This window comes from Pseudophryne corroboree, chromosome 6, assembly GCF_028390025.1.
Source record: "Pseudophryne corroboree isolate aPseCor3 chromosome 6, aPseCor3.hap2, whole genome shotgun sequence".
In the NCBI taxonomy this organism is placed as follows: domain Eukaryota; kingdom Metazoa; phylum Chordata; class Amphibia; order Anura; family Myobatrachidae; genus Pseudophryne; species Pseudophryne corroboree.
Window position 1 is genome coordinate 670,791,439 of NC_086449.1, and position 15,638 is coordinate 670,807,076.

A 15,638-nucleotide genomic window follows, 5' to 3' on the forward strand; every position below is an offset into this window, starting at 1 on the left:
AGCAATACCCCTAGACTTATATGGCAGCACCACTGAACTTATGCAGCATTACCATTGGACTGCATTTAGACGGCAGCACCACTGGACTGTACTTATATGGCAGTACCGTTGGATTTATAAGGCAGCACCACTGCACTGGACTTATATGGCAGCACTACTGGACTTTTATGGCAGCACCACTGGACTGAACTTATATGGCAGTAGCCCTGGGCTTATATGGCAGTACCCCTGGACTTATACGGCAGCACCACTGGACTGGACTTATATGGCAGTACCCCTAGACCTATACGGCAGCACCACTGAACTTATACGGCAGCAACACTAGACTGGATTTATATGGCAGCACCACAGGACTGGACTTATATGGCAGTACCGCTGGATTTATAAGGCAGCACCACTGGACTGGACTTTTACAGAAGTATCACTGGACTGGACTTATATGGCAGCACCACTGGACTTATATGGCAGCACCACTGAACTGAACTTATACGGCAGTAGCCCTGGGCTTATATGCCAGTACCCTTGTACTTATACGGCAGCACCACTGGACTTATACGTCAGCACCACTGGACTTCACATATACAGCAGTATCCCAGGACTTATACAGAAGCAGCACTAGACTGGACTTATATGGCAGTACTTATATGGCAGTACCCCTGGTTCTTGATCTTTACCTATTTTATCTTCCAAATTTTTGTTCTCCATTATTTTTCTGGAGTTATATTACAATATGCGGCACAGAAGAGCATACCCCTACACCACACAGGGCAAACCCTTTAAAAATTATTTGGATTAAATATTAAAAACCACTATATTTGGAATAAATAATATACAGCACATGACAGCACCACTGGACTTATACGGCAGCACCACTGGACTGGACTTATACGGCAGCACCACTGGACTTATACGGCAGCACCACTGGACTAGACTTATACGGCAGTACCCCTGGACTTTATACGGCAGTACCCCTGGACTTATACGACAGCACCAGTAGACTGGACATATATGGCAGCACAACTGGACAGGACTTATACAGCAGTACCCCTGGACTTATACGACAGTACCCCTAGACTTATACAGCAGCACCACTGAACTTATGCGGCAGCACCACAGTACTAGACGAATATGGCAGTACGCGTGGACTTATATGGCAGTACAACTGGACTTATACGCCAGCACCACTGGACTGGACTTCTACGGCAGTATCACTGGACTGGACTTATACGGCAGTACCCCTAGACTTATACGACAATACCCCTAGACTTATACGGCAGCATCACTAAACTTATGTGGCAGCACCACTAGACTGGATTTATATGGCAGCACCACTAGACTGGACTTATATGACAGTACCGCTGGATTTATAAGGCAGCACCACTGGACTGGACATTTACAGTAGTAACACTGGACTGGACTCATATGGCAGCACCACTGGACTTATATGGCAGCACCACTGAACTTACACAGCAGTACCACTGGACTGGACTTATACGGCAGTACCCCTGGACTTACACGGCAGCACCTCTGGACTAGACTTATACAGCAGCACCACTTGACTTATATGACAGCACCACTGGACTGGACTTATAATGCAGTACTGCTGGACATATACAGCAGTACCCCATGACTTATACAGCAGCACCACTGAACTGGACTTATATGACAGTACTTATGTGGCAATACCCCTGGTTCTTGATCTTTTCCTATTTTATCCACCATTTTTTTTGTTCTCCATTATTTTTCTGGAGTTATATTACAATATGCGACACAGGAGAGCATACCCCTATACAACACAGGGCAAACACTGTAAAAATTATTTGGATTAAATACTAATAACCCCCTTATTTGGAGCGAATAATATACAGCTCAGAACAGCAACACTGGACTTATACGGAAGCACCACTGGACTGGACTTATACGGCAGTACCCCTGGACTTACGCGGCAGTACCACTGGACTGTACTTATAGGACAGAACCACTGGACTGGACTTATACGGCAGTACCCATGGAATTATATGGCAGTACTGCTGTACTTATATGGCAGCACCAATGGACTGGACGTATACAGCAGTACCCCTGGACTTATACGTCAGCATCACTGGACTGGACTTATACGGCAGTACCCCTGGACATATACAGCAGCACCACTGGACTGGAATTATACGGCAGTACCGCTGGACATATACAGCAGTACCCCTGGACTTATATGCCAGCAGCACTAGACTGGACTTAAATGGCAGTACTTATGTGGCAGTATCCCTGGTTCTTGATCTTTCCCTATTTTATCCTCCAATTTTTTATTCTCCATTATTTTTCTAAGAGTTACTGTATATTACATTATGCAGCACAGGAGAGCGTACCCCTACACCACACAGGGCAAACCCTGTAAAATTATTTGGATTAAAAATTAATAACCCCCTTATTTGGAGTAAATAATATACAGCACAGAACAGCACCACTGGACTTATATGGCAGCACCACTGTCCTGGACTTATGCGGCAGCACCACTGGACTTATACAGCAGCACTACTGGACTTATACGGCAGCACCACTGGACTGGACTTATATGGCAGTACTCCTGGGCTTATATGGCAGTACCCCTGCACTTATACGGCAGCACCACTGGACTTATACGGTAGCACCACTGGAATTATCAGGCAGCACCACTGGACTTACAAGGTTGTACCACTGAACTTATAAAACAGCACCACTGGACTGGACTTATACGGCAGTACCCCTGGAGTTAAATGGCAGCACCACTGGAGTTATATAGCAGCACCACTGGAATGGATTTATATGGCCGTACCACTGGACTGGACTTATATGGCAGCACCACTGGAATTATACGGCAGCAATACTAGACTGGATTTATACGGCAGTACCCCTGGACTTATACAGCAGTACCGCTGGACATATACGGCAGTACCCCTGGACTTATACGGCAGCACCACTAAACTGGACTTATACAGCAGCATTACTGGTCTTATACAGCAGCACCACTGGACTGCACTAATACGGCAGTAGCCCATGACTTATACAGTAGCACCACCAGACTGGACTTATATGGCAGCACCAGTGGACTGGACTTATATGGCAGTACCACTCTACATATATGGCAGTACTCCTGGACTTATATGGCAGCACCACTGAACTTATGCGGCAGTACCACTGGACTGGACTTATAAGGCAATACAACTAGACTTATATGGCAGCACCACTGGACTGCACTTATATGGCAGTACCCCTGGACTTATACGGCAGCACCACTGAACGTATGCGGTATTACTACTGGACTGGACTTATACGGAATCACCACTGGACTGGACTTATACGGCAGTACCCCTGGACTTACATGGCAGCACCACCGGACTAAACTTTTATATTGCAGCACCACTGGACTGGACTTACACGGCAGTAACACTGGATTTATATGGCAGCACCACAGGACTGGACTTATATGGCAGCATAATTAGACTTATATGGCAGCACCAGTGGACTGGACTTGTGTGGCAGTACGCCTGGACTTATACGGCAGCATCACTGAACTTATGCAGCAGCACCACTGGACTGGACTTATACAGCAGTACCCATGGACTTATATAGCAGTACCGCTGGCCTAATACGGCAGTACCCCTGGACTTATATGGCAGTACTGCTGGACTTATACTGCAGCACCATTGGACTGGACTTATACGGCAGTACCCCTGGATTTATATGACAGCATTACTGGACTGGACTTATACGGCAGTACCATAGGATTTATACTGCAGCACCACTGGAATTGACTTATATGGCAGCACCACTAGACTTATACGGCAGCACCACTGGACTGGACTTATACAGCAGTACCCATGGGCTTATATGGCAGTACCCATGGACTTTTACGGTAGAACCACTGGACACATACGTCAATACCCCTGGACTTATACGGCAGTACCCCTGGACTTATACGGCAGCGCCACTAAGCTGGACTTATAGAGCAGCACTACTGGACTTGTTTGGTAGCACCACTAGACTTATACAGCAGCACCACTGGACTGGACTTATACGGCAGTACCACTGGACTTACACGGTTGTACCCCTGGACTTATAAGGAAGCACCACTTTACTGGACTTATACGGCAGTCAGTGGCGTAACTAGAAATGTTTCTCCCCTAAGCGCCCCACCCCCGTTATTGGTATTAGTAAAGTGTTGAATCCGTGTGCGCAAAAAAAGGGGTGTGGCTTTGTTGGGATGGGTGTGGCTTTGCATAAAGGGTCGTGGTATTGCAGGAAAAGACTACCTTATACCCCATTTGTGCAACCTGCAAGCCCAGACGTTGGCCACCACAGGAAAGAAAAATAATCCTGATTCATGCCCATTACATTATTTGTCATTTTTCCTCCTTATAGTAATGCCCAGTATACAATATGCCACATGCTGCAATGGCCCTTACACATTATGCCACACACAATTATGCACATGACACAATATGCACATACCATAATGCCCCTGACACATTATGTCACACACCGTAATGCCTGTGACACATTATGACAGGAATCGCAATGCCCGTTATACATTATGCTACACACTGCATTGCCCCTGATACATTATAGCACATACAATGCCTGTGACACATTATGACACACACCACAATGACCCTGGGACATTATACCACATACCACAAAGCCCGTGATATAGTATACCACACACCGTAATGTCTGACATATTATGACACACACCGCAATGTCCGTGATATATTATGCCACACACTGCAATGACCCTGAGACATTACACCACATACCACAATGACCGTGATATAGTATACCACACACTGTAATGCCTGTGACACTTACCGCAATGCCCGTTATACCCTATGCCACACACCGCAATGCCCGTTATACATTATGCTACACTGCAATGCCCCTGAGACATTATACCACACCACAATGCCCGTGATACATTATGCCACACACCGCAATGCCCATTACATATTAAGTCCTACAGTAAGGCTTCTAATTACTTTTAAATTACCAGCTCGTTGCCAGGGGTTTCATGCTCTTTGTTCCATGCACGGTGCCAGGGGTTTTCATGCTTAGGGTGTCATGCTCATCTCCAGGGGTTTTCTTGCTCAGGGTGTCATGCTCGTTGCCAGGGGTTTCATGCACTGGGTGTCATGCTCGTTGCTAGAGGGTAATGCTTGTTGCTAGGGCTGTGCTCCCAGTGCCACATATGCCCCCAGTGCCAGATATTCCCCCACAGTGCCAGGTACACACATGCCCCCAGTGCCAAATATAGCTTCCCCCAATGTGCCAGGTACACATATACCCCCCAGTGCCACATATGCCCCCTCAGTGCCACAGATGCCCCCCAAGTGCCAAATATGCTCTCCCTCACCCAGTGCCAGATATGCTCCCCAGTGGCAGGTACAACTCTAAACTAACCCCGACCCCCTGCTCCCCACTCCCCCGCTGCTGTGAAGGATTGACACGGAGGGCACAGCGTTCGCCTCTCCTGTGTCCCTCCTGCGTCTCTGGCGGGTCTGTTAAATGAAGTGCCGGTTCGTATGCCAATCAGAGATCACGAACGGGCACTTCATTTAATAGACCCGCCGGAGATGCAGGAGCGGAGGGATTGAGGGAAGGAGGGAGAGGAGACAGCAGATTGACATGCAGATGGCTCATCCGCATGTCAATCTGCGCTAAATCAGTGGCGGCGCCCCCCTGCAGCCCTGCGCCTCCAAGCCACTATGAGGGCTGCGGGGGCAGTAGTTACGCCACTGACGGCAGTACCCCTGCACTTATATGGCAGTACCCCTGGACTTATACAGCAGCACCACTGGACTTATACGGCAGTACCCCTGGACTTATACGGCAGTACCCCTGGACTTATACGGCAGTACCGCTGGACTAATGCAGCAGTACACCTGGACTTATACGGCAGCACCAATGGACTGGACTAAAACGGCAGTACCCCTGGACTTATATGGTAACATCACTGGACTGTACTTATACGGAAGTACCACTGGACTGATACGGCAACACCACTGTACTGGACTTATATGGCAGCAGCACTAGACTTATACAGCAGCACCACTGGACTGGACTTATATGGCAGTACCCCTGGACTGGACTTATATAGCAGTACCCCATGACTTATATGGCAGTACCCCTGGACTTATATGTAAGCACCACTGGACTTATATGGTAGCACCACTGGACTTATACAGCAGCACCACTGAATAGAAGTTATACGGCAATACCACTGGACTTACACGGTTGTACCCCTGGACTTATACGGCAGTACCCCTCGACTTATACAGCAGCACTACTGGACTAATACAGCAGCACCACTGGACTGGACTTATACGGCCGCACCACTGGACTGGACTTATACGGCAGTACCACTGGATTTATACTGCAGCACCACTGGACTGGATTTATATGGTAGTACCCCTGGAGATATACGGCAGTACCTCTGGACATATATGGCAGTACACTTGGACTTATACGGCAGTACCACTGGATTGGACTTACACAGCAGCACCGCTGGACTGGACTTATGCATCAGTATTACTGGACTTATACAGCAGCACCACTGAACTTATGCGGTAGTACTACTGGACTGGATTTATACGGCAGCACCACTGGACTGGACTTATACGGCAGTACCCCTGGACTTATACGGCAGCATCACTGGACTGGACTTATACAGAAGTACCACTGGATTTATACTGCAGCACCACTGGACTGGACTGATATGGCAGCACCACTGTACTGGACTTATATGGCAGCACCACTAGACTCATACAGCAGTACCCCTGGACTGGACTTATATGGCATTACCCCTGGACTTATATGGAAGCACCACTGGATTTATATGGTAGCACCACTGGACTTATACAGCAGTACCACTGGACTGAACTTATATAGCAGTACCACTGGACTTACACGGTTGTACCCCATGACTTATACGGCAGCACCCCTGGACTTATACGGGAGCACCACTTGATTGGACTTATACGGCAGTACCCCTCGACTTATACGGCAGCACTACTGGACTAATACGGCAGCACCACTGGACTGGATTATATGGCAGTACCCCTGGAGTTATACGGCAGTACCTCTGGACATATATGGCAGTACACCTGGACTTATACGGCAGTACCACTGGATTGGACTTACACAGCAGCACCACTGTACTGGACTTATGCATCAGTATTCCTGGACTTATACAGCAGCACCACTGAACTTATGCGGTATTACTACTGGACAGGACTTATACGGCAGCACCACTGGACTGGACTTATACGGCAGTACGCCTGGACTTATACGGCAGCATTACTGGACTGGACTTATACGGCAGCACCACTGGATTTATACTGCAGCACCACTGGACTGGACTGACACGGCAGCACCACTGGACTGGACTTATATGGCAGCACCACTAGACTTATATAGCAGCACCACTGGACTGGACTTATATGGCAGTACCCCTTTACTTATATGGCAGTACCCCTGGACTTATACGGCAGCATCACTGGACTGGACTTATACGGCAGTACCACTGGATTTATACGGCAGCACCATTGGACTGAACTTATATGGCAGCACAACTAGACTTATACAGCAGCACCACTGGACTGGACTTATTCGGCAGTACCCCTGGACTGACACGGAAGTACTGCTGGACTTATACGGCAGCACCACTGAACTTGTGCAGCAGTACCACTAGACTGAACTTATACAGCAGCACTACTGGACTGGACTTATACAGCAGTACCTATGGACTTATTCAGCAGTACTGCTGGACTAATACGGCAGTACCCCATGACTTAAACGGCAGTACCCCTGGACTTATAAGGCAGTACTGCTGGACTTAAATGGCAGTAATGCTGGACTTATATGGCAGCACCAATGGACTATATTTATATGGCAGTACCCCTGGACTTATACTGCAGCATCTCTGGACTGGACTGTTATGGCAGCACCACTGGACTGGACTTAATTGTCAGCATCACTAAGCTTATACAGCAGCACCACTGGACTGGACTTATATGGCAATACCCCTGGGCTTATAAGGCAGTACCCCTGGACTTATATGGCAGCACCACTGGACTTATATGGTAGCACCACTGGACTGGACTTATACGGAAGTAACACTGGACTTACATGGTTTTACCCTGGACTTATACAGCAGCACCACTTGACTGGACTTATATGGCAAAACCCCTCGACTTATACGGCAGCACCACAGGACTAATACAGCAGCAGCACTGTACTGGACTTATACGGCCACACCACTGGACTGGACTTATATGGCAGCACCACTGGAATTATACAGCAGCATCACTGGACTGAACTTATATGGCAATACCCATTGGGCTTATAAGGCAGTACCCCTGGACTTATATGGGAGCACCACTGGACTTATATGGTAGCACCACTGGACTGGACTTATACGGAAGTACCACTGGACTTACACGTTTTTACCCCTGGACTTATACAGCAGCACCACTTGACTGGACTTATATGGCAAAACCCCTTGACTTATACGGCAGCACCGCAGGACTAATACAGCAGTATTAGAGATCCAGCACGCAGTAGTCTGCTTGGAAGCAGGAGTCTCAATCTTGTTGGCCACATACAGGACAAACAGAGCTTCCGTTTTCCTAAGTTGAGCCGTTCTGGTGACATAAATCTTTAAAGCCCAGACAACATCGAGAGATTTTGACTCAGCGAAGGCGTCAGTAGCCACCGGTACAATAGTTTGGTTTATGTGGAAGGAGGAAACCACCTTTGGCAGAAAATGTTGACGAGTTCTCAACTCTGCTCTATCTTCATGAAAGATTAAATAAGGACTCTTGTGAGACAAAGCCGCTAACTCAGACACCCGCTTCGTGGAAGCTAAGGCCAAGAGAATGACCATTTTCCAAGTGGGAAATTTCAACTCTACCTTCTGTAAAGGTTCATACCAATGTGATTGAAGGAAATGTAACACCACGTTAAGATCCCATGATGCCACTGGGGGCACAAATGGAGGTTGGATGTGCAAAATACCTTTCAAGAAAGTCTGAACTTCTGGAAGGGAGGCCAATTGTTTTTGAAAGAAAACCGACAAAGCCAAAATTTGTACTCTAATCGAGCCTAACTTTAGGCCCACATCCACACCTGCTTGCAGAAAATGGAGAAAATGCCCTAGATGAAATTCTTCAGTAGGAGCCTTCTTGGATTCACACCAAGACACATATTTTCGCCAAATACGGTGATAATGTTTCGCCATTACTCCTTTTCTAGCCTGAAGAAGAGTGGGAATGACTTCACCGGGAATACCCTTTCGGGCTAGGATCCAGCGTTCAACCGTCAAGCCATCAAACGTAGCCGCGGTACGTCGTGATATACGCATGGCCCCTGCTGTAACAGATCCTCTCATAGAGGAAGAGGCCAGTGATCTCTTATGAGTAATTCCTGAAGATCTGGATACCAAGCCCTCCTTGGCCAGTCCGGAACAATGAGGATCGCCTGAACCTTTGTTCTTCTTATGATCTTTAGCACTTTTGGAATGAGTGGAAGCGGAGGGAACAAATACACCAACTGAAACACCCATGGTGTCACCAGCGCGTCCACTGCTATTGCTTGAGGGTCCCTCGACCTGGAACAATATCTCTGAAGTTTCTTGTTGAGGTGAGATGCCATCATGTCTATTTGAGGAATTCCCCAAAGACTTGTCACTTCTGTGAAGACCTCTTGATGAAGACCGCACTCCCCTGGATGGAGATCATGTCTGCTGAGGAAGTCTGCTTCCCAGTTGTCCACTCCTGGAATGAAGATTGCTGACAGAGTGCTTGTATGTCTTTCCGCCCAGCGGAGCACTTTTGTGGCCTCTGTCATTGCCGCTCTGCTCTTTGTTCCGCCCTGGTGGTTTATGTGCACTACTGCTGTTATATTGTCTGACTGGATTAGGATGGGCAGGTTGTGAAGTAGACGTCCCACTTGCAGAAGGCCGTTGTAAATGGCCCTTAACTCTAGAACATTTATGTGTAGACAAACTTCCTGGCTTGACCATTTTCCATGGAAAGTTTCCCCCTGTGTGACTGCTCCCCAGCCTCGGAGACTTGCATACGTGGTTACTAGGATCCAGTCCTGGATCCCGAACCTGCGTCCCTCTAGGAGGTGAGAGCTGTTCAGCCACTACAGGAGTGAGATTCTGGTCTTGGAGGACAGGATTAGTTTCCGATGTAAGAATGCCAAATTGATTTCTCACAAATATTTAAACTGCCCGCTCTAATATATATTGTAAATGCCTGCACCTCTTATTACTATATCCCATGAATGTGCGCTATACACCGCAAAACACTGCATCCCATAAGAGAAAACAATACACCCTCACATTATCTGAGTTCCAAAGCTCATTGATGTATATATTTGTTATTAAAAGGATATGGGTGGTCACTCCGAGTTGTTTGCTCGGTATTTTTTTCTCGCAACGGAGCGATAAGTCGCTAATGCGCATGCGCAATGTCCGCACTGCGCCAAGTAAATTTGCTATGCAGTTAGGTATTTTACTCACGGCATTACAAGTTTTTTTCTTCGTTCTGGTGATCGTAATGTGATTGACAGGAAGTGGGTGTTTCTGGGCGGAAACAGGCCGTTTTATGGGTGTGTGCGAAAAAACGCTACCGTTTCTGGGAAAAATGCGGGAGTGGCTGGAGAAACGGAGGAGTGTCTGGGCGAACGCTGGGTGTGTTTGTGACGTCAAACCAGGAACGACAATCACTGAACTGATCGCAGATGCCGAGTAAGTGTGGAGCTACTCAGAAACTGCTAAGAAGTGTCTATTCGCAATTTTGCTAATCTTTCGTTCGCAATTTTACTATGCTAAGATTCACTCCCAGTAGGCGGCGGCTTAGCGTGTGCAAAGCTGCTAAAAGCAGCTTGCGAGCGAACAACTCGGAATGAGGGCCATGGATTCAATATATATTACAAAGTACAGTATACCTATAGTTACATGATTACAGCTCACACAGTAAGCAGTTAAAACATACAGTTACATACAATTACATACAATTACAGGCCAACGATACAATTACCATTCCCTCCAATGCATCTTATGTCTCTCTCTCTCTGTGTTTAAATACAGGAACTGAACTGGCAGCAAGTCCATCATCCTCAGACCTTACAGCAACTCTGAGACCAAAACAGGAACTACCTTCCTGTGTAATCAGCCATGTGTTATCTAGTTTGGGGGAGGGGACTCTCTCTCGTTCATGATGAGTCACTAGTTTCTTTGTATATGCTGAACAGGTTCAGCCTTGGGGACGTCCGAAGGGGCTTGCTGGAGTTTCCTGTCCACCACCTGTTTGGAATATCTATTGTTCTAATAAAAGTGATTTTAGCTTTCATACATGTAATCATAACTATCCGCTGCAATGTCCCACAACTTCACAACAAGCATCAAATTAATCTACACATCAATCTGGTTGCTTCAATAGTAAACATGACCGGTCTGTCTGGTTTCATTCAAATAATACACATACATGACATTACTTCAATATATATAATTTTAAATCATCATGATGTCTGGCGCTTGACATTATTATAATTATGTACTGTATGAAATAAGTGTCGAATCCATCTCTGTGGCATGTCCGTGTAAATGCGTGTGTTACCATATATGGCTGTGCTCGCTGCGCATATTTGCAAGTATAGCGACTTATATGTGTGTAGTTTGTATGTTCTCTTTATGTAAGTTTTTTTTGTGACTTCGACAGATGCATGTGCAGATGGGATCCTGACCACTTGTCCAATAGGTTCCACTGAAACACTCTGGCATGGAATCTGCCAAATTGAATGGCCTCGTAGGCCGCCACCATCTTCCCCAGCAATCGAGTGCATTGATGGATTGATACTCTCGGTGGTCTCAAAATTAGTTTGACCAAACTCTGAATTTCCAGAGCTTTCTCTTCTGGAAGAAAAACTCTCTGTAATTCTGTGTCCAGAATCATTCCCAAAAACGACAGCCGTTTCGTCAGATTCAACTGCGACTTCGGCAAGTTTAGGAGCCAACCATGTTGTTGCAGAACTGTCAGGGAGAGCGCAATGTCCTGCACCAGCTTGTCTTTGGATCTCGCCTTTATCAGGAGATCGTCCAAGTAAGGGATAATTGTGAGTCCTTGCTTGCGAAGGAGAACCATCATTTCCGCCATTACCTTGGTGAAAATCCTTGGAGCTGTGGACAGCCCAAACGGCAACATCTGAAATTGGTAATGACAATCCTGAATAGCAAATCGCAGGTAAGCATGATGCGGTGGATATATGGGGACGTGTAAGTAGGCATCCTTTGTGTCGACGGACACCATGAAATCCCCTTCCTCCAGACTGGAGATCACTGCTCGGAGAGATTCCATCTTGAATTTGAATTTTCTTAGGTAAAGATTGAGGGATTTTAGGTTCAGAATTGGTCTGACCGAGCCGTCCGGCTTCGGCACCACAAACAGGCTCGAATAAAAGCCTTCTCCCTGTTGTGACGGGGGAACCCTGATAATGACTTGATTTAGACACAACTTTTGTATTGCATCGCATTTTGGACTGCATCTGTAAGTGGTGAGCTTTCTTTTGTTGTGGAGGAACATAAGGCAAAAATTACGACTTACTAGCGGTAGCCGTAGATACCAAATCAGCGAGACAGTCACCAAACAAGACACCACCTTTATATGGGAGAGACTCCATAACTTTCATAGAGTCCGCATCAGCATTCCTTTGATGAATTCACAGTGCCCACCTAGCTGAGACCGCCATGGCATTGGCTTTTGACCCCAATAGGCCAATATCTCTTGCCGCTTCCTTTAGATAGGCCGCAGCGTCTCTGATATAACTCAGTGTCAAAAAGACGCTATCCCTATCTAGGGTATCTATATCAGATGACAAGTTATCTGCCCACTTTTCGATAGCACTACTCACCCATGCAGATGCAATGGTTGGTCTGAGTAGTGTACCTGTGGTGATGTAAATGGATTTTAACGTATTTTCCTGTCTACGATCCGCAGGATCCTTAAGGGCTGCCGTGTCCAGCGACGGTAAAGCCACTTTTTTAGACAATCGTGATAGAGCCTTGTCCACAATGGGGGGTGACTCCCACTTTTCTCTATCCCCAGAGGGGAACGGATAAGCCAACTGAATTCTTTTGGGAATCAGAAACTTTTTGTCAGGATTTTCCCACATTTTTTTAAAAAGGGTATTCAGTTCATGAGAGGGAGCAAACGTTACCTCAGGTTTCTTTCCCTTATACATACAGACCCTAGTATCAGGAACAATAGGGTCCTCAGTGATATGTAACACGTCTTTTATTGCCACAATCATGTACTGAATGTTCTTTGCCAATTTTGGGTCTAATCTGGTATCACTACAGTCGACACTGGAGTCAGTGTCCGTGTCGGTATCTGTGTCTGCCAACTGAGCAAACGAACGTTTTTATGACCCCGAGGGGGTCTGGACCCGTGATAACACATCCTCCACAGACTTCATCCATGCCTGGTTCTGAGACTCAGATTTATCTAATCTCTTATTAATAAGAGCCACATTAGCATTCAAAGCATTCAACACATTTATCCAATCAGGAGTCGGCGGTGCCGACAGGGTCACTCCCACAGCCATTTCTGTCCCTAACAGTATCCTCCTGGGAAGAGCACTCAGCCTCAGACATGCCGACACACGCCACACTGGGCAAATAGGGGACAGACCCACAGTAAAGCCTGTCAGAGAAACACAGAGGGAGTTTGCCAGCTCACAACCCAGCGCTTATCCTGGTTCTGAAACTTCAGTATAATGCCTCAGACCTGCAGTGCGTTTTAATAACGTATTTTTTCACCAAATTAACTGTGCCCCCCCTTTTGCACCCTGTTACTTGTACAGCAGTGGTGAGGAAGGACCAGCTTCTCTGCAGCTCTGTGAAGAGAAAATGGCGCTGATGAGAGCTGTGAGGGCTAAGCCCCGCCCCCTTAATGGCGCGCTTCAGCCCCACTATTTTTTAATAATAATAATACTGGCGGGGGTAAGGATTTAGTGCCTAGGCACTCATATCAGACTTTGCCAGTCTCATATGATGCATTTTATGCTGCACCCTGTAGTGCAACTGTGTGTGGGAGCATGGTGCGCAGCGCGATCGCTGTGCGGTACCTCAGAAGCTGTCACTGAAGTCTTCTATCTTCTTCTACTCACCTGTCTTCTGACTTCTGGCTCTGCAAGGGGGGTGACGGCGGGCTCTGGGAATGAACCCCTAGGCGTACCTAGTGTTGCAAACCTTCAGGAGCTAATGGTGTCCTGTAGCCAAGAAGCAGAGCCTTTAAACTCACTGGAAGTAGGTCTGACTTCTCTCCCCTAAGTCCCACGATGCAGGGAGACTGTTGCCAACAGCCCCCTGAAAATAAAAAACCTAACATAAAGTCTTTTCAGAGAAACTCAGTAGAGCTCCTCAAAGTGCATCCAGTCTGCCTGGGCACAATTCTAAACCTAAAACTGGAGTCTGGAGGAGGGGCATAGAGGGAAGATCCAGTTCACAACCTTTCAAAGTCTTAAAGTGCCCATGTCTCCTGTGGATCCTGTCTATACCCCATGGTCCTTATGGTGTCCCCGGCATCCTCTAGGATGTATGAGAAAGTACTCAAATAAACAGAAGACACTGAAACACTGCACTTGCCACTCCTAGATCTTGCGTGCAAGTGGTACTGTATGTGACTTCCTTGTTTAAATAAAATTCACAGTTTCTGCACTCACCATAATAAAGCATGGGGATTTAGTTCATATTCTGATCAAAACATTTAAGCTTTCATGGGCAAGTCCTACTCCATACTTGCCTACTTTTGAAAACTAGTTTCAGGGAGATTACAGGTGGCAGCAGAACACACAGCGCTTTCCATTGGGGAAGGGGGGTGCAGGGCCGAAACTAAGAGTTTTGGCACCCGGGGCGAGCCATTAACTTGCCCCCCCCCCCCCCCTCGCATTCAAAAGTGTAATATATATATATATATATATATATACACATATATATATATATATATATATCAGCAAAAGGTGCGGCACTGAAGCTGATTCTCCATAATTAAGAGACACACACGGTCCTGCATTTGAACCGCAGGACCGTGTGTGTCTCTTAATTACGGAGAATCAGCTTCAGTGCCGCACCTTTTGCTTCTGTATCTACTTACACCTGTGAGGACACCAGCGAAGTAATTCATACTGCACTGGGAGTGCCGGACCTTGGATGCACAATCCCGCCCCCTCACAATCCCGACGGTCGGAATGCCGACCAACAAGGACCACTCCAACCTCAGCATGGCGAGCGCAGCGAGCCTGCAAAGGGGCTTGCAGCGCTCGCCACCCCCTCCCCCCCGACAGCATTCCGCTCCCGGGATACCAGCGTCGGTTTGCCCGGTCACGTATACCACACCCATACAGATATATAGTCACACACCTATTCACATACAATCACAACATCATACCTCCCAACTTTACTGTTCTGTGGAGCGGGACACTTGCGCGGCGAAGCCGCGAGCGGTCCCAAAAAGGGGCGTGGGCTATTAAAAGGGGGCGTGGCTTCGCGGGAGGACCCGCGATCGCGAGCCACGCCCCGTTTTCGTCACTGAGGGGGCATGCCC

At 47.2% G+C, this 15,638-nt stretch overlaps 1 long non-coding RNA gene across 2 annotated transcripts in view; it reads right to left on the bottom strand.

Annotated features, from left to right (window-relative positions):
• The window catches only part of LOC134935565 (uncharacterized), a 70,123-nt gene that overhangs the window by 53,929 nt on the left and 556 nt on the right, over window positions 1–15,638 (bottom strand). The gene's annotated exons all lie outside the window — the stretch shown is intronic.